This window comes from Numida meleagris, chromosome 2 (genome assembly GCF_002078875.1).
Source record: "Numida meleagris isolate 19003 breed g44 Domestic line chromosome 2, NumMel1.0, whole genome shotgun sequence".
NCBI lineage: Eukaryota > Metazoa > Chordata > Aves > Galliformes > Numididae > Numida > Numida meleagris.
Genome location: NC_034410.1, coordinates 54,099,656 through 54,118,869, shown reverse-complemented (window position 1 = coordinate 54,118,869; position 19,214 = coordinate 54,099,656). Strand labels below are relative to the sequence as shown.

The 19,214-nt window shown below is 43.5% G+C and overlaps 1 protein-coding gene across 4 annotated transcripts in view; it reads left to right on the top strand.

Annotated features, from left to right (window-relative positions):
• Positions 1 to 19,214, top strand: part of KCNG2 (potassium voltage-gated channel modifier subfamily G member 2) — a 65,107-nt gene that overhangs the window by 7,196 nt on the left and 38,697 nt on the right. The gene's annotated exons all lie outside the window — the stretch shown is intronic.

Below are 19,214 nucleotides of genomic sequence, written 5' to 3'. Positions count from 1 at the left end.
GGAAAAAGGAAGCTGATTAGAGTTATATATGAAAGAGGGAAATGAAGAACATTTCAAAATGTCCTTTTGTGACAAGCTGAAGAATTCTCGAAGCAAGTATAAGGCTCCATTTTGTACCTACTGGTTTTGAAACAAAAGATTGAGTCCTTTGGGGGTACACACAACTTTATCGGAGAGTATAAACAGCATATCCTCCACACTTTTGAGAGTCACAGCAATTTTTTGTGTATATTCTTTAATGTAAATGTCACTAAAATATTCTCATTTCAGTATTAAATTTAATATTTCACGAAATCCCCTATTCTGAATTCAACCTGTCTGTGGTTTTATGAGGCTTCGTGCTGTGAAGGCTTCCTCTGACTGCAGAAAGACTTGAATTTGTTCTGGAGACTGATGTTAAGGGCTCAGCAATGGAAGTAATTCCAGGGGAATGTTCTTGGCTGTGCTGATGTAAATCAAAGGATCCTGTCCAGATTTACTTTTGTATAAATGAGAGCATGTCTGAGTCCTAGATGCTTGTTCTAGTATTTCTTTGTACTTGTGCTGTAGGATAGAGTTAAAACCTTCAGTCATGGATTAATAATATATTACCCTTGGTCTAAGCAATGGTGAAAGTTCTGATTTGATTTCTTTTCTACCTTTAGAATAAAAGTCTGAGAAAAGAGCTTATGTTCAGTGCCCAATCCTGCCAGGCTTTACCCTTATTCACACAAATGTTCCTACTGAATACATAGGTATCCTGAAGTGAGTATGGACTCCTGTAAGGGTTTTCAAGAATGGGTTTTTACAGAACTTTTAAATACCTTGCATTTTATCAAACCTCATAAATCCTAATTACTAGTTCACAGCTGCTATGCTTTGTCATGTTAAGAAGTGTGGTGAATCATTTTTAATCGCCGTGTTGTTACTCTATAGGTTCTGATAGTGAATTAGACTGTGACAAATAACACCTGTTCAAATTTTAAGTATGTGCATACTTCTCAGGAATATGCTTTTTAGTTTCATATCAAACATGCCCATTGTGCAACAGCCTACTGTAATTCTAATGTCAGATTATTGTTTTTTAAGGTTGTCTGAAATTAAATTTATTCTCCAAATGAAGGTATCTTCCTTCAACTTAAAGTGAGAGAAGACCAGTGTGTGTGTTTAAGACCCATACTTCCATAAAATGGATGAATTAAGCTACCTGTAAAGAAATTCCTAAAGGGGGGTTACATTCCTAGATACATGTATCAGTCTGAAAACCTGAAGTCAAATGGGAATTTGTCGTGTTTAATGGCAGCAGCCTGATTCTTCTCTTAAGCCTCTGGAGTCAGCATTTCCCTGAACTTTTCCTGTTTCGTTGGTTCAGAAGATTTGTCAACTATGACCTAAAAATTAAAGAGAGTAGGTGACGTAAGATTAGCAGTAGCTTAGACAAGATAGATTTTGTCTTTCCAGAATTTTCAAACAGGAGCAAAGAGTCCTAAAAAAAAAATCCTTCATCAGGAAAGGAAATGGTTATGACTTTGAGCCACCCCCAAAGAGTTCAGCTCGCAAAGAAGTGCTGTTTTTAGGTGTTCTGAAAGTAAAAACTATGCTAAGGCCTAATCCTCAGTCTCCTCCCTTCCGTTTAACATCACTTATTGGCACATGTTTGAGCGTAAGATAGAGGTTAGCTTCACACTTCGGAATTTCTTCTTTCTTTTTGTTTTCCATGTCACATCAGTCTGAAAATCAGTTGGTCTACCTTCATACAGTACAGGGAAGAAGTGCCAAGGTCTGGATACTTGAAGGGCCTGTGCACCTTGCACATGATATGCAAGTTCTTGTCTACGCAGTGTGCCTTCTTTTAGCTCTTTTACGTATTTCAACAGGAGTATGAAAACTTATCAAGGGAAAAAAACCAAATGCAATGAGGAGTACCCAGCGCCCTGCCACACCATCCTGAGCACTTCCCTTCCCTGGGACTGCTCATTTCAGATGCTTTGTGGAGGATGTCCTGCAAGGCTTTCAATATTTGTGGGCCATTTTGACAAGTGAGTTGAACATGAGTTAGCCATCTGCCCTGGCAACCAGAAGGGCCACCCATACCCTGGAGTGCATCAGGCCCAGTGGTGCCAGCCTGTTGAGGGAAGGGGTCACACTCTGAGCTTATGTGGCTTCACCTCAAGCACTGTGTGATGTTTTGGGACCGCAACATAAGAAGGACATAAAACTGTTAGCATCCAAAGGAGAGCTGCAAAGATGGTGAAGGGTCTGGAGGACAAAACGTATGAGAGTCACTTTGGTTTGCTCAGCCCAGAGAAGAGGTGGCTAAGGGGAGGCCTTGTGGTGGCCTACATCTTCCTCACGAAGAGAACAGAGAAGCGAATGCTGATCTCTCTGGTGACAGCCACAGGACCCGAGAGAATGACATGGAGTTGCATCAGAGTAAGGTCATAGAATGGAATCATAGAATCACCAAGGTTGGAAAAGACATCCAAGGTCATCCAGTCCAACTGTCCACCTGTCACCAATATTTCCCACTAAACCATCTCCCTCAGTTCAACATCTAAATGTTCCTTGAACAGCTGCAGGGACTGTGACTCCACCACCTCGCTGGGCAGCCCGTTCCCCTTGTGCAACTTCATTCCCTCTTGTCCTATCACTAGTTACCTGGAAGTAGAGACCAACTCCCACCTCACCACAATGTCCCTTCAGGTAGTTGTAGAGGGTGATAAGTTCTCCCCTGAGCCTCCTTTTCTCCAGACTAAATAATCCCATTTCCCTCAGCTGTTCCTCAGAAGGCTTGTCATATTGACTGCTGGGAGAAGGTTCTTCACCAAAGGGTGGTTGGGCACTGGAACAGGCTCCCCAGGAGAGTGGTTATGGCACCAAGCCTATCAGAGTTCAAGAAATATCTGGTCAGTGCTCTGAAGACATAGGGTTTGGTTTTAGGGTGGTCCATTGTGGAACCAGGAGTTGGACTCAGTGATCCTTATGGGTCTCTTCCAAATTGGGATATTCTATGATTCTAACTCTTTGCCACCACTACTTCAGAGATTTCTGCAGGATGTTGGCATCATACGCTACAGTCCTTGCCTTATTCTTTGTCATAAGAGCTATATGCAGCCCATAATGATCTATTTAAAGGATTCTTATAGTACTTCTCAATAATCTAGTTATTACCTGTGTACCTTCCTTAGCTCAATCAACCTCAATTGCAGGCAGAACTGTTGAGGAGACAGCATACGGATCTCAGAGGAATGCACAGAAATAATTTGCAATGCTGACGGAGAGCAATGTTTTCTTAATTGTCTTTTTTCATGAATCTTAAGAATCCACTGGAGTATGTTAGTTTATGCCACTCTTGTCATCCTTAAAAGTGGACATTATTAGAAAGAAAAAAGAAAAATAAATCGTAGCATAGAATTATCCTACTCTATAATTTTAAAGTTATTCTATGCATCACTGGAGATTTCAGTACAAACTAATGAAACAACAGAAATGGCTACAGTTACGTTAAATAGGATAGAAAGGTATCAAAGAAATCAAACTGTTTATTTTCAGAATGTAAATGAGAATGCAGTGTCTGGGTTTGCCTTCATGGGGCAAACTGCCCATGTAGGCAAGACAGCCATTATTGTGCATTATGAGGTTTTTATGTCTTATTTCCTTTCATTATTAATGAAAGCTAGTAGGGGAGGTACAACTTTCAGCCATTTGTTGCTGCCATTACAGATGACCATCAAATGTATTAAAATAGGCATCATATAAGCCTAATCATAAAGTGCAGAACGGCACAGTTTGGTATTTTCTATCTAAACTGTTCCCACCTCACAGCAGAACAACAGTGTTCAAGCTGTTTAGCCATACATCTGGCATATTATATAATGGTTATATTACTAATAGTGAGGCTGGTGAACCTCACCTCTGTGCCTGGGAAGATCATGGAACAGATCCTCCAGGAGGACATGTTAAGGCACATGAGGGATGGGCAGGTGATCTGAGACAGTCAACATGGCATTACCAAGGGAAGGTCTTGCCTGACCAATCTGGTGGTCTTCTATGATGGAGTGACAACATTGGTGGACAAAGGGAAGGCGACCAATGTCATCTACCTGGACTTGTGCAAGGCCTTTAACATGGTCCCCCACGACATCCTTATTTCTAAATTGGAGAGATACGGATTTGAGGGGTGGACTATTCAGTGGATAAGGAATTGGATGGAAGGCTGTAGACAGAGGGTTGTGGTGAATGGCACTATGTCCAGGTGGAGGCCGGTGACAAGCGGTGTCCCCCAGGGGGTCTGTCTTGGGACCAGTGCTCTTCAACTTCTTCATCAGTGACATCGATGATGGGCTTGAGTAAGTTTGCCAGTGACACCAAGCTGAGTAGTGCAGTTGACACGTTAGAAGGAAGTGAAGCCATCCAGAGGGACCTTAACAGACTTGAAAGATGGGCCCATGTGAACTTAATGAAGTTCAGGATAGCAAAGTGCAAGGTTTTGCACTTGGGTCAGAGTAAGCCCAGGTACATATATGGACTGGGAGAAGAACTCCTTGAGAGTAGCCCAGCAGAGAAGGACCTAGGGTCCTGGTGGGTCAAAAACTGAACATGAGCCAGCAGTGTGCTCTTGCAGCTCAGAAGGCCAATGGTATCCTGAGCTCCATCAGAAGTAAGGTGGCCAGCATAGACAGGGAGGTGATTGTCCCTCTCTACTCTGCCCTCATGAGGCCCCATCTGGAGTACTGCATCCAGGTCTGGGTCCCCCAGTACCGGAAAGATGTGGAGCTGTTGGAGAGGGTCCAGAGGAGGGCCATGAAGATTGTCAGATGGCTGCAGCACCTCCCCTCCAAAGACAGGCTGAGGGAGCTGGGCTTGTTCAGCTTGGAGAAGAGAAGGCTGCGAGGAGACCTCATTGCAGCCTTCCAGTATTTAAAAGGGGGATTATAAACAGGAGGGGAATCAACTTTTTACAAGGATAAGTAGTGATAGGACAAGGGGGAATGGTTTTAAGCTCAAGGAGGGAAAGTTTAGATTGGATGCTGGGGGAAGTTCTTCACAGAGAGAGTGGTGAGGTGCTGGAACAGGCTGCCTAGAGAGATTGTGGATGCCCCATCCCTGGAGGTGTTCAAGACCAGGTTGGATGGAGCCCTGGGCAACCTGGTCTAGTACCAGATCTGGAGGATGGTGGCCCTGCCTGTGGCGGGGGAGTTGGATCTTGGTGATCCTTGAGGTCCCTTCCAACCCAAGCCATTCTATAGTTCTGTGATTCTTATACATAGATCACTCCAAAAGTGATGCCTCCTATTTATTTCAGTGGTAACTACAACAGATACAAAGAGCACAGTAACCCTATTTGATAAATTCTCAGCTACAAAGCATTATTTTTCAACATATTTTTCACCATTATACATTTTCACCAGCCATTAACAAGAGCCTGCATTTCGTGCTTGTAAAAATCTGCACCAGCAAAGGAGACTCACTGTTTCACAACTGCTGTGATGGCATTGTTGCTTGGCAGATGTAGTCCTCACAGTCCATTTTTCATTGACTTGAACAGATGGAAGTCAGAAGACACCGAGTCTGGACTATGCAATAGGCGTGGTGAGACAGTTCAGCCAAGATAGGCAATGTGCTCCTTCAGACTGAGTGATATGGGGCTGGCATTACTGTGTTGCAAGAAAAAGGTTGTCTTTTTCTCTGGCCCGACTCTGGAAGTTCGAGCCTTCAGCTTAGCATTGAGTTGATGGTTTTTTGTGTCCTGGAAGTGACAAAACAGGAGGAGCTGGAAGCTACTGTACTACTTGAAAATCACAATATAGTTACTGTCACCGAAACCTGGTGGGATGATTCCTGTGATTGGAATGTGACTGTTGACGGCTACAAGCTGTTCAGAAGGGACAGGCAAGGAACTAGGGGAGAGGATGTTGCTATCTACATTAGGAAGGGAATAGTATATGAAGAGCTGTCCCTAAAGAGTAGTCATGAGCAAGTTGAAAGCCAATGGGTAACAGAGATTGAGGCAGCAAAGGGAGCCTTGTGATCACTGTCTACTGCAGGCCAGCTGATCAAGTGGAGCCTGTCAATGAGGGCCTCTACCTCCCGCTGCAGGAGGCGTTGCAATTGCAAGCACTTGTCCTGCTGAGGGACTTCAACCACCCAGATATCTGCTGGAAAAGTAGCACGATGAGCTAGCTGTAGGCAATCCAGGAGGCTCCTGAAATACACTGAGGACAACCTACTGAGTCAAGTAATAGATGGGCCCACCAGGGTGGATGCAATACTGGACCTGTTGCTCACCAGTGTAAATGAACTGACTGGTAACATCAGGATTGGAAGCTGTGGGGCTGTAGTGACCATGCTATGATTGAGTTTATGCTCCAGAGGCGTATGAGACAGGGAAATAGTAAAATTAGGATGCTGAATTTTAGGAATGCTAACTTCCAACTCTTCAGGGAGTTAGTCAACAAAACACCCTGGGAAACTGTCCTTATGGATAAGGGTACAGAGCAGAGCTGGCAGATTTTTAAGAAAGCTTTCCTCAGGGTGTAAGAGCTCTCCATCCCCAGGTGTAGCAAGTCAGGAAAGGAAGGCAAGAGACTGGCAGGCATGACTTGAACTGGTACCTGCTGGTCAAACTGAAGAGCAAGAAGAAAATGCATAGGCAGTGGAAACAGGGGAAGCAGTGTCCCTCCCACTGTAAATGAAGATCAGGTTTGTGACTGCCTGAGGAACCTGAACATCCACAAGTCTATGGGTACCAATGAAGTGCATCCCAGAGTCCTGAGTGAATTAGCTGATGTAGTCGCCAAGCCACTCTCAATGATGTTTGAAAAGGCATGGTAATCAGGTGAAGTCCCTGATGACAGGAAAAAGGCAACATTGCACCAATTTTTGAGAGGGGTGAAAAAGATGACCCTGGGAACTACCGACCTGTCAGTTCACCTCTGTACTGGGAAGGATCATGGAGCAGATCCTCCTGGAAGCTATCCTAAGGCATGTGGAAGACACGAAGGTGATATGGGAGAACCAAGGGCATGCCTTCACCAAGGGCAAATCCTGGTTGACCAACCTAGTAGCCTTTTATGACGGTGTCACTGCATTGATGGACAAAGGAAGAGCCACTGATGTGATCTATCTTGACTTCAGTAAGGCCTTTGACACGGTACCCCACAACATTCTTCCCTCCAAGTTGGAAAGGTATGGATTTGATGAATGGATTGTTCAATGGATGAAGAACTGGTTGCAGTATCGAGTCCAGAGGGTGGTGGTCAGTGGCTCAGTGTCTGGATGGAGTTCAGTGACGAGTGGTGTCCCCCAGGGGTCAGTGCGGGCACCGATACTCTTCATCAATGACATTGACAGTGGGGTTGAGTGCAAGTTTGCTGATGACACCAAGCTGTGGGATGCAGTTGACACACCAGAGGGATGGGATACCATCCAGAGGGACCTAGACAGGCTTGAGCAAGGTAAAAATGATGAGGTGAACCTCATGAGATTCAACAAATCCAAATGCATGGTCTTGTACCTGGGTCGAGGCAACATCCACCACCAATACAAACTTGGGAATGAAAGGACTGAACGCAGCCCTGCCAAAAAAGACCTGGGGATGCTGGTGGATGAGAAGTTGGACATGAGCCAGTAATGTGCCCTCGCAGCCCGGAGAGCCAAATGTATCCTGGGCTGCATCTAAAGAAGCATGGCCAGCAGGACAAGAGTGGTGTTCCTCTGTGCTGGTGAGGCGTCACCTGGAGTACTGAGTCCAGATGTGGAGTCATCAGTGTAAAAGACACATAGACGTATTGGAGCACATCCAGAGGAGGGTCACAAAAATGATCCAAGGGTTGGAACATGTCTCCTATGAGGAGGGGCTGAAAGAGCTGGGGCTATTCATCTTGAAGAAGGCTCCAGGGAGACCTGATAGCAGCTTTTCAATATCTAAAATGGAGCTACAAGAAAGAAGGGGACAGACTGTAGCAGAGTCTGTTGTGATAGAACAAAGGGAAATGCTTTCAAGCTTAAAGAGGGTAGATTTATATTAGATGTAAGGAAAATGTCTTTTACAGTGGAGGCGGTGAGGCACTGGAACAGGTTGCCCAGAGATGTGGTGGATGCCCTGTCCCTGGAGACTTATCCAGGCGAGGCTGAATAAGGCCCTGGGCAACCTGATCTAGCTGTGGATGTCCCTGTTCATTGCAGGGGAGCTGAACTAGATGACCTTTAAAGATCCCTTCCAACTATTAGGATTCTGTGATTCTGTGATAATACAGAAAGATCAGTCCTTTCCTATCCAAGAAGTCGGTGCACATCACTTTACCCACTGAGGACTGCATCTTGAATGTTTTCTTCAATGGGGAATTCACGTATCACCACTCAGTGGACTGCTCTTTTTACTCTTGGTCATAGTGGTGATACCACACGTCATCACTGATAATGATGCAATCCAGGAAACTGTCACCTTCAGCCTTGTATTGCTTCAACAGGTCCTGTCAAACTTGCATACAGTGTTCTTTCTCTTCCTGTGCGAGGATTTGTGGGACCCACCTGGCAACACACTGCAATATTCCACCATTGCAACCGCTATTGTTTTCAATGCATTGAAGCTGATATTCAACTCCATCCACAGTTCCCTGGTTGTAATCCGCTGATTTGCATGGATGAGCTGATCAATACACTCTTCGTTTTGGGATGTGACAGATGTGCATGGCGTTCCAGAACATGGTGTGTCTTTCACATCAGCGTCACCACTGCTGAAATGTACCACCCACCACTCCCTGTGCTCACATCCACTGCTTGGTCTCCAGAAATGTTCAGCAAGTGTCAGTGAATGTCAATGGATGTCATTTTTTCTGCATCGAGGAATTCAGTGACACACCTTCGCTTCATCCACACTTTCGTGTCAGATTGCCCCTCTGCTGCCATCTGTCACATGGTAACAAAATGTAATGGAATATTGGTGGGAAGATTCAATCTCTACTTCTGTGAAAACATCCACCTTTGATGTTGCGGGCCAACATAATAAAATAGGAGGCATTGCTTTTGGAGCAGCCCTTGTAGTTTGCTTCTAGCAAGAATGAGGATGAAAGCTAATGAATGAATATGATAATGAAATGGGTATCCTTCTGCCACTTCCATAACTTTAACAAAGCCAACTAGAAAATGTCAAAGCACCTGGAAACAATGTGGGTTTCCAGAGATCTGAAGATGCATTTAAAACATTTTTCTGTTGCTAACTCACTCATTTCTGATACACCATCTCAACACCAGAACAATAAGTATAATATTAATACAGTTATGGGTAGTTTTTTTAAAAAAGCAGTTTCATTTATCACGTTTTATTTCCAACTTGCATTTTTTGACTGTCTTTGGAGCTGCCTTAAACTTTTTCTGAAAGCAAGTAACATGGTCGCTGTAGAGAGTGTTAAATGCATAGCCCTAAAGGAAATGAAACATTTTAAAGGAAAATGAAACAAAGCTCAGTAAGGAAATGTGGTTTTGAGAGTCAATTGTTTTTTTTCCTTGTGTTTGCACTTATTGACTAAGAGAGTTCTGGCCCTGCTGCTTCCTACCTTTTTCTGGATGGACAGTCTCTGCTTCCTGGGGGAAGAGAGGGAAGGAATATGAAACTTACAGGGCTGGGAAGCTAGTGTTTGGTTGCATGGGTGGCTAGAGGAGAATAGGGACCAAACTATCATGGCTTTTAGTCACAGAGCACTTTAGAGAGTGTCTTTACATGTAAGGTACTGCTCAGCTTTAATTACAAAGTAGTGAATCTGTTGTCTTGTTATAACAAGTATTAAAGGGATAGATCTAAGCTCGCTCTAATCAGCAGAGGTTTAGCTCATCTCCTTGCCTCTCTCCTGCTCCCCTGATGTAGTGCAAGAGAATCAGAACAAAACTATGGTTTCCCCGCACTGCCTCAACCCCATATACTACTCACAAGGATTCCGAGACTAAAAGATAGTCATACACTGAACAAGAGACTATGGCCTCTCCCCATCCCTGCTTTGTGTCTTTGACTTAGACTGTTGAGGACCTTCACACAAGTCTCTGTTGCGTCACCTGGTGTAACATGGAAAAGATGCATCTGCTTCTTTCAAGGGTACCTAAAGTACTGAAAATGTACTGCAGCACCTTGAGGCAGAGAGAGAAGAGAGATTAGACTGCAACCGCATACCAGCTGTAAAGTACACGTAATCTTTAGGAAGACTTAATGGACTAAAGTACACAGATGTCCTCCAGAGAGGGTGTGAGTGAAGGACAAGTAAACAACAGCATATGGCATTTCAGCTCTTTAAAAGCACTGTGCAAAATAGCACCTCCTTATTTAGCAGATCAGTTTCCTCTGTGGGTGCAAGACCATGTGCCCTAACTGTGATTTTGTAGAAGACTTAATTCAAAGCTGCTTATGAATTGGACAAATTCAAAGGAAAATTTTCCCTTACCTCATGCTTGAAGAAGCTGTGGAGCTGAGCAATTTATGCCATGGACATAAACTAGAATAATGTGGTTTGTGTAGAGGCAGAAGGACAGATCGAAGGAAAATAGCTCAATGTAACCAACCAAGATTTTGTTTCTTTTATACATGGCCCTTCTATGTTCAAATCAATGTGAGAAATGCTCATTTACATATCAAAAATTAGAGCAGGAGGTGTACAGAATATTTCCTCAAGTTTCCTTTGACTTTCCAGCATGTTGGCAATCCAGTCTGCAATTTGTTGGCCTCACCTTGCTGAAAAAAAAAAAAAAAAAAAAGAAAGGAACAAATGCTAAAATAATTTGTATCCAGCTGCGTTAGGGACCACAGTCAGAGCTGGCAGACCTTTAAGGACTCTTTTCTGAGAGAGTAAGAGTTCTCCATCCACCAGCATAAGAAATCAAGCAGAGGAAACAAGAAATCAGCATGGCTGACCAAGGTCTTGCTGGTCAAACTGTGGTATAAGAAAGAAAAGCATGGGCAGTGGAAGCAGAAATGAGTGGCCTGGGAAGAATATAGGTATGCTGTCAGGACTTGCAGAGATGAGATAGGGAAACAAAGGTGCATATGGAACTGAACTTGGCAAGTGATGTGAAAAGTAACAAGGAGATTCTGCGGGTACATTGGTCAGAAAAGAAAGGCAAAGAAGGGTGTATCCCCTTTGGTAAATGAAAAGGGAGAACTAGCTACAATAGACATGGAGAAGGCTGAGGCACTCAGTGAGTTCTTTGCCTCAGTCTTCACTGGCAGTGAGGTTTCCTATGCCTCACGTGTCCCTGAACATCTAGTTGAGGGCTGGGGGAGCAAAGTTCCCCCTACTGTACGAGCAGAGCAAGGCCAACACTGCCTCATGAGACTGAATGTATACAAGTCTATGGTGTCATACAACGTGCATCCAGGGCTCCTGAAGGAATTGGCTGATGTGGTTGCAAAACCACTCTCCATCATATTTGAAAAGTTGTAGCTTTCAGGTGAAGTTCCCAGTGACTGAAAATAGGGACACATCACTACAATTATTAAGAAAGGGAGAAAGGAAGACTTGGGGAACTACAGGCTGGTGTAGGGGGGCTTGAACTAGATGTTCTTTAAGGTCCCTTTCAATATAAATCATTCTGTGAAAAACAAATGAAAAACCTCTGCTGGTAACAGGGCTGGAAAGCATGTCCTGTGAGGAGAGGCTGAGGACACTTGGGCTTTCCAGTCTCAAGGAGGCCAAGAAGTGACCTCTGAGGAGGGGAAGCAGAGGGAGGTACTGGGCTCTGTGCCTGGTCATCGGTGTCAGTACTTGTGGTTATGGCACAAAGCTGTACCGGGGTTGCAGTGTCAGACTGGACATTATGAAACATTTATGTACTGTGATGGTGGTCAGATGTTGGAATAGGTTTTCAAGAAAGTCGGTTGTTGCACTGTACCTTAATCAAAGAAAATGCCTTGATTAATGTGCTTTGAGTTAGTCCTAAAGAGGTCAGGCAGTTGGACTAGATTATTTTTGAAGCTCCCTTCCAACTGAACATTTCCATTCCATTATATTCCATTCTAATGTGCAAAGATTTTCAAAGGCAGATTTTCTTTGCTTACCTAGAACAAATCTGGTTGCTTAAACATTGGCATCCAGTGCTCTTTAAGATGTGCTAGCATACTTCTCTTGGCATCTAGCTGTTGTTCCTACATCACATCTACCATTTTCAGATATTGAAGAGTGTCTTAGATTGCACTAGGTGCCTCTGTGTGGGCACCAGTTTAAAGCTTCCTTGTTTCCACTGGAAACCAGTGGGAGCTGATGGCTGTTTTGACCCTTGTCCTTTCCTGCCCTGTGCTCCTGAGGGTTGTGGTTTCAAACCCACAAATGTTTAATGTCTCAAATCTCACGTTTGTCATTCCTTCAGCTGTTCAGGGGAGTGTATGTATGTTTATACATGTGGAATACATACATGTATGTGGGAAATAGAGGGAATGCACATGTGCATGTGCACAGGCACACACACAAATGCGCACATGATTGTGCTTAGTACCAGTTACACATTTACTTGGCAACTGTTTTCTTAGCTGATATTGCGGATTAAGGGCCTGATTCTGAGAGGGGCAGAGAGCGTCTTTCAAAATGCTTGACGCTAACTTACGTGAAAAGTGCAGGGACTCAGCATACACTTGGATTAGTGTCTAAAATAATATAACTACTTAATAGTGTATTTGTCTCTATTCAAAGCCTTTTATTCTTCACTGTGCCTCCTCATTCACAGTATTACAGGAAATTACTTATTTCTTTTTGACTTATTGTAAGCATACAATCACCAAGTGATTTTAGTTCATTATCATATTTTATCTAAAACTACACGATTTACATTTCCTAGTAAACATATAAGTTTATATTATGAACTGGGTTTATTTTATAGCACTGATAGGATCTTTTCTGTTGATTTGTTCTGTCAGGCATGCATTGCCAATGATCCCCTCTGTTACAGCAGTGGAAAATACCTGAGGATTTACTTCTACAGGAGGATGTTTCCATCACTATTTCAATTCCCCTTGATTCAGTTGAAGCTAGGGCTTATGGAGTATGATGATATGTTTCAGCGCAGTGCTTGTGTGACCAAATGGGGCTGCATGTTCCTGTCCAGGTATAGCATTATTCAGCAGCCCAATATTTGTTTCATGCAATTGTGTGGGATTGAGTTTGGAGAGCAAATTTTCTTGTAGGAATGGGGGCTGAATAAAGTGGAGAGCAGCTGCTCGTTCAGAGTGTAAACACAATGATTCTGTGTCAGTGTAACTTTGTTTAATGCTGAATGCATTAAATAAAATGAGGTTGTTTAAGGTGTGAAATACAAAAAGAATTATGCACTACAAATCAGATCACACAAAATTGCGGGAGTTGGAAGGGACCTCAAGAGATTGAGTCTGACCCCCCTGCTAGAGCAGGTACCCTACAATAGGTTGCACAGGTAAGTGTCCACTGCTCTCCCTCCATCTACCCAGCCAGTTATGACATCATAGAAGGCTGCCAGGTTGGTCAAACATGATTTCTCCTGGTGAATCCATGGTGACTACTCCTGATAACCTCCTTCTCTTCCATTTGTTTGGAGAGGGTATCCAGAACAAGTTGTTCCATCACCTTTCCAGGGTCAGAAAGTCAGGGTGAGACTGACTGGCCTGTAGTTTCCCAGATCCTCTTTCTTGCTCTTTTTGAAGACCGGAGTGATGTTAGCTCTCTTCCAGTCTTCAAGCACCTCTCCCATTCACCAAGACCTTTCAAAGATGATAGAAAGTGGTTCAGCAATCACCTCTGCCAGCTCCCTCAGAACTTGTGGAAACATCCCATCAGAGCCCATGGATTTTTGTGCACTGATTTTTGGCTAGATGCTCTCTGAGCAGATCCTCCTCAGCCAACAGGAAGACTTCCTTTACCTAGACTCTCTCTTACCTCCAAGGTCTGGGAATCCTCAGGGCTACTCTTAGCATTAAAGACTGAAGTTAAAGAAGGCATTCAGAATCTCCACCTCAGCATTCCCTGTTACCAGGGCATCCACCTTATTTAGTAGGGAACCCACATTTTCCCTAGTCTGCCTTTTACTATTGACATACTTAAAAAAAAAAAAAAAAAATCTTGTTCTCATTTACCTCCTTTGCAAGGTTTAATTCCAGCAGGGCCTTAGCCTTCCTTGTTGCATCCCTACAGGACCTGACAATATTCCTCTATTCTTCCCAAGTCAGCAGGCCCTTTTTCCACATTTCTCTGCTTATCCATGCAAGCCTCTTGCCACCTTTCCCCAGTTTCTTACTCTTAGGAATGTACTGATCTTGAGCTCGGAAGAAATGGTGTTTAAGTGTCAACCAGCTCTCATGGGCCTTCTTATTTTCTAATGCTCTAGCCCATGGGATACCTCCAAGTGGGTCTTTGAAGAGGATAGAGTTGGCTTGAGAGGAGAGGAGGAGAAAGAATGAAAGTTACTTTTGTGCATATTTCCTCCAAAATTCTTTTGTGTGAACAATAGGGGTGGTTTATTAGCACGAAAACATCAATAAAATAATGATGTTTTGTTTAGAAGTAATGCCATGGGATAAGTAAAATAGAGGTAGGTAAACCTGGGGTGTTCTGTTGTATGGCATGATATAAACATCACGGAACTGTTAAACACATAAGCATTGTGCCATAGAAACACCTTTAATCAATACTGTCACTCTGGTAGCAGAGGAAAGTAGGCCTTTATTGAGAGGACAAACAAAAACCGGTGACCTGGTGAGTTAGCCCAGCTTATTCAGTCAACTGCAGAACACCTTATTTGGCCCTCAGGAAGCATAGTCTTAAAAAAAGAGCTGCAGAACTGTTCCTACATGTGGCTATCTCCAGTTTTTTTAAGAGCATGTTGCAGCTTCTGACCACAAAGAAAATTAGAGCAGCCTTCCACTGCTGAAAGTGAAATAGTCATGTGTATCCTCTTTGCTGCAAAATCAACTGGGTAAAGGTGAAATGAAGAAGGAACAAGCAACCGAGAGCTGCAAACCTAGAAAAGCAAATTCCTCGGCTCTGTATGCCCAGATCACCAAGATCTTGGTCGCTTTTTCATTTTCCATTGGTAATGGAGTTTCCGCATGTCTCTTGTCACAGACCCAGTACATCTTATTGTGAGCAAAGTCATCAGGGCATGCACTAGGGTGATCCTGCAGTATACAGTATTCATTTTCAGTTTTGGAGTAACAGTTCTTCACAGATATCTAGTGTAATCCAGATGCAGGATAAGTTGTACTGCTTTTGCTGATGTGGAACTCATTTGTGTTTCTTCACAGCACTACATAATAACCCTGCCTCTATGGAGTTTTATAAAATACAAATTGCATTGGCAGTTGGAATAAAGTGAAAAAGGATATTTTCTGGCAACCCTGAATGAACTCTGAGTTCTGTAGTGAGGTCTTACGCCTCTTCTGAGCTAAGCCCTTTGGATTGATTACCTCCTAATTTTCCACTTTTAAACCATGAGTGCTAGAAACAGTGCAACTCATGGAGCCTTCCTGACAGAAAGAGAAGACTGAGTGGTAATGGACTGAGGTAACTTGAAATTCCTGGTCATTTTTTCTGATGACAAGGGAATTTTTGTTATAGGAGAAGAGCAACGTAGAGGAAGAAACCCCGCAGGCTTGAAATGTGCTAGAGATACCAAGATTTCCCCCTCTACTTCACTCTCATGAGGTCCTGCCTGCAGTACTGCATCCAGGTCTGGGGCCCTCGGCTGAAGAAAAATGTGGAGATGTTGGAACATATCCAGAGGATGGCCACGAAGATGATCAGGGGGCTGAAGCACCTTTCCTATGAAGACAGGCTGAGGGAACTGGGCTTGTTCAGCCTGGAGAAGAGAAGGCTCTGGGGAGACCTTGCAGCAGCTTTCTAGTACTTAAAGGGGGCTTGCAAGAAGGATGAGGAGAGACTGTTTACGAAGGCGTGTAGGACAGAGGGTAATGGTTTTAAACTAAAAGAGGGGACATTTAGATTAGACATTAGGAAGAGATTCTTTCCTCCGAGGCTGATGAGGCACTAGGACAAGTTGCCCAGAGAAGTTGTGGATGCCCCATCGCTACAGATGTGCAGGGCCAGGCTGGATGGGGCTTTGGGCAACTTGACCTAGTGGATGGTGTCCCTCCCTGTGGCAGAAGGGTTGGAACTAGGTGGTCTTTAAGTTCTCTTCCAAACCAAACCATTCCATGATCTGGCAGAGGGATTTATTGTTTGTAGCACTTGCAGAGTAAGTATGCTTTGTGAGTAACAACATGTCCTTTTACAGCATGAGAACAACTGCTCAGAAACAAAACCCTGTCAGCAGCAATGATGCTATAAAAGGAACACCATAGCTTTATTTTATCTTGATCTTTCTGTGTAGCTGCTAGTAGTTGCAGTAGAATAATAGTGAGAAATTTGGCAGAAGCTAAAGGTGTTCTGAACAGGGGAGTGCTTTCTCATGAGGAGCATGAATTGTTCATTTGCTAGCCCAATACAATATCTGCAAAAACAATTAGTAGGTAAATAACCTGAGTAAATAACCTCTGAGCATCACCCAAAGACCTGTATTGTTTTCTTAACATACTACTTTCTTACCTGCTTTTATTGCCCCAAGAGCTTTCCTTACTAATGCTCCTTATAAATCTGTTCTGTCAAAAACCTCTGGACAAGCGGTCCTGTTAGAACTGAGCTTCTTGTATTTCTCATGCTGGAGCAGTTCTCTTGAAATGTTGTTCCAGAGCATGTGTTGACCTTTGTATGTGTTGTGATGACCTCTGGTCACCAATGTTCTCCAGCAATATGCCAGTGAAATATTTTCATCTGTTGCACACACAGTTATTGAGCCTGTTACCCTACCTCTTGCACCTGTTCCAGTGTTTTTGGAAGGGGACATGATTTTTGAAGGATTCAGTGTGACTCTTGAACGTATGACCATCCCAGTTACGTGTAATATTTTACTTGATTTTAAAGCCATCATCTTCACAGTGAAATCCACTAATTTCCACTGTGTTGCTTAGATAAATCCATCAAAAGTATAGATGTATGCAAAACAAGGTTATAAAAATGCTATCAGCATTGCTCAGCAAGCTGCCTGAAATAATTGCACAGATAAATGAAAAAGCATGTATTTGAATTAGAGGGTTTCTCTGCAGAATGCAGCAATGGCAGGTCAGGGCAGGAGGAAGTGGGATGCTGAGGATTGGAATTACAGGGAAACCTTGGACTATTTTAGGTCATTTTCATATTCTTCTGTAGGTCAAGAGTATGAGGGATGCATCTGTAACCCCAAACTGCGAAAGGCCTTTTTTGTCGCCTGTTTGAGGAAAAAAGTCCAAACATCTCCTGCCATTCCAGCAACCAAAAGCATCAACACTTCCACTCAGAACATCTGGCTTTATCCTCTCAACTTTTTTAGGAAGGTTAATGTTGTCAGTATAGGCATTTGTCTAAGAGGAATTCAGAATAGAAAAATATGAGATGCCATGAAATTGGATGATGTTTTAAAATTAATATAAATGCATGAAGGATACTTTGCTAGTTATTTTATTTTCATATTTAATTTTTTATTTCAAGTTGTTGCAGAATTTCCAGTTCACCACACCTGAAAGCTGCAAATGTACATGTTCCTTAGTAAATACTACACAATACAGAATGGCTGTGGGATCTTCCTCTTCAGATAGAGATGCGTATTAATTGTGAAAATGTAACTTGTATACAGGGTAAGGTCTGGAGAGTCATCTCATTTAAAAACATGTCTGGCAGACAAGATTCCTTAATTCTGCCCATGTAGCATAGGACAGAGAATGCTCACTGCATTATGCAGTGGATATTAGCATTTTGTCATTATTCCCAATGTTCGGTTTGTGGCACCAAGCCTTTTTGGAGCTCTGCAGCAGAGTTACAAATTCCTCTCTGTTTAAAGGTCACCTCATTCAACAGCTCTAAAAACTGCAATCTTATTTATATTGTGCTAAAATACATGCCCCTGTGCATATGAGTAGTTTTATTGGGAGGAGGCATAAGTTCTAGAGACAGAAGAGTCTAAAAGCAGGGGTATTTTTTAATGTTTACAAGATTCAGGTAGTACATGCATATGAGCATGCAGGCCTCAAGGTAAAAATAATTATTTGGTAGTGTACAAACAGTTTAAATGTTTGATACTTCACTAGCCTAGTACCTGGGGGTTCGGTTACATTAAAGGGCAATGCTGAAATTTAGAAACAAGTCTGTTCTTGTTGTAGAATCGCAGAATTGTTTAGTTGGAAGGGACCTTCAAAGGTCATCTAGTCTAACTCCCCTGCAATGAGCAGATACATCTACAGCTAGATCAGGTTGCCCAGAGCCTGGTCCAGCCCGACCTTGAACGTCTCCAAATATAAGGCATCTACCATCTCTCTGTGCAACCTGTTCCAGTGCTTCACTACCCTCACTGTGAAAATCTGGTTCCTTATATCCAATCTAAATCTCCCCTGTTCAAGTTTGAAACTATTTCCCCTTGTCCTATCACCACAGACCCCATCCCCTTCTTTCTAATAGCCCCCCTTTAGATACTGAAAGGACACCATCAGGTCTCCCCAGAGCCTTCCCTTCTCCAAGCTGAACAGCCCCAGCTCTCTCAGCCTCTCCTCGTATGGGAGACGTTCCATTCCATGGGCTACTTTTGTGGCCCTTCTCTGGATGCTCTCCAACAGGTTCATGTTTCTCCTGTCCTGAGGACTCCACATCTCGACACAGTGGTGAGGCCTCACCAGCACAGAGTAGAGGGGCAGGATCACCTCCCTCAAGCCATTGGCCACGCTTCTTTTGATGCAGCCCAGGATACGGTTGGCTCTCTAGGCTGTGAGGGCACATTGATGGCTCATGTCCAGCTTGCCATCCACCAGTACCCTCAAGACCTTTTCAGCAGGGCTATCCTCTGTCTTTTTGTCCCCCTGCTTGTACTGACAGTGGGGGTTGTCGTGACCCAGTGCAAGACCTTGTACTTGGATTTGTTGAACCTCATGAAGTTCACCTGGGCCCACTGCTTGAGCCTGTCTAGGTCTCCCTGAATAGCATCCCATCCCTGAGGCATGTCAACACACAGCTTACTGTCATCTGCAAACAGGTCATCAGGTACACTTGATCCCACTGTCGATGGCATTGATGAAAATATTAAACAGCATCAGTCCAAGTACTGACCCTGAGGGACACCACTTGCCACTGATCTCTGGACATTGAGCCATTGACCACCACTTGCTGGGTATGATCTCACAACCAGTTCCTCATCCATCAACCAGTCCA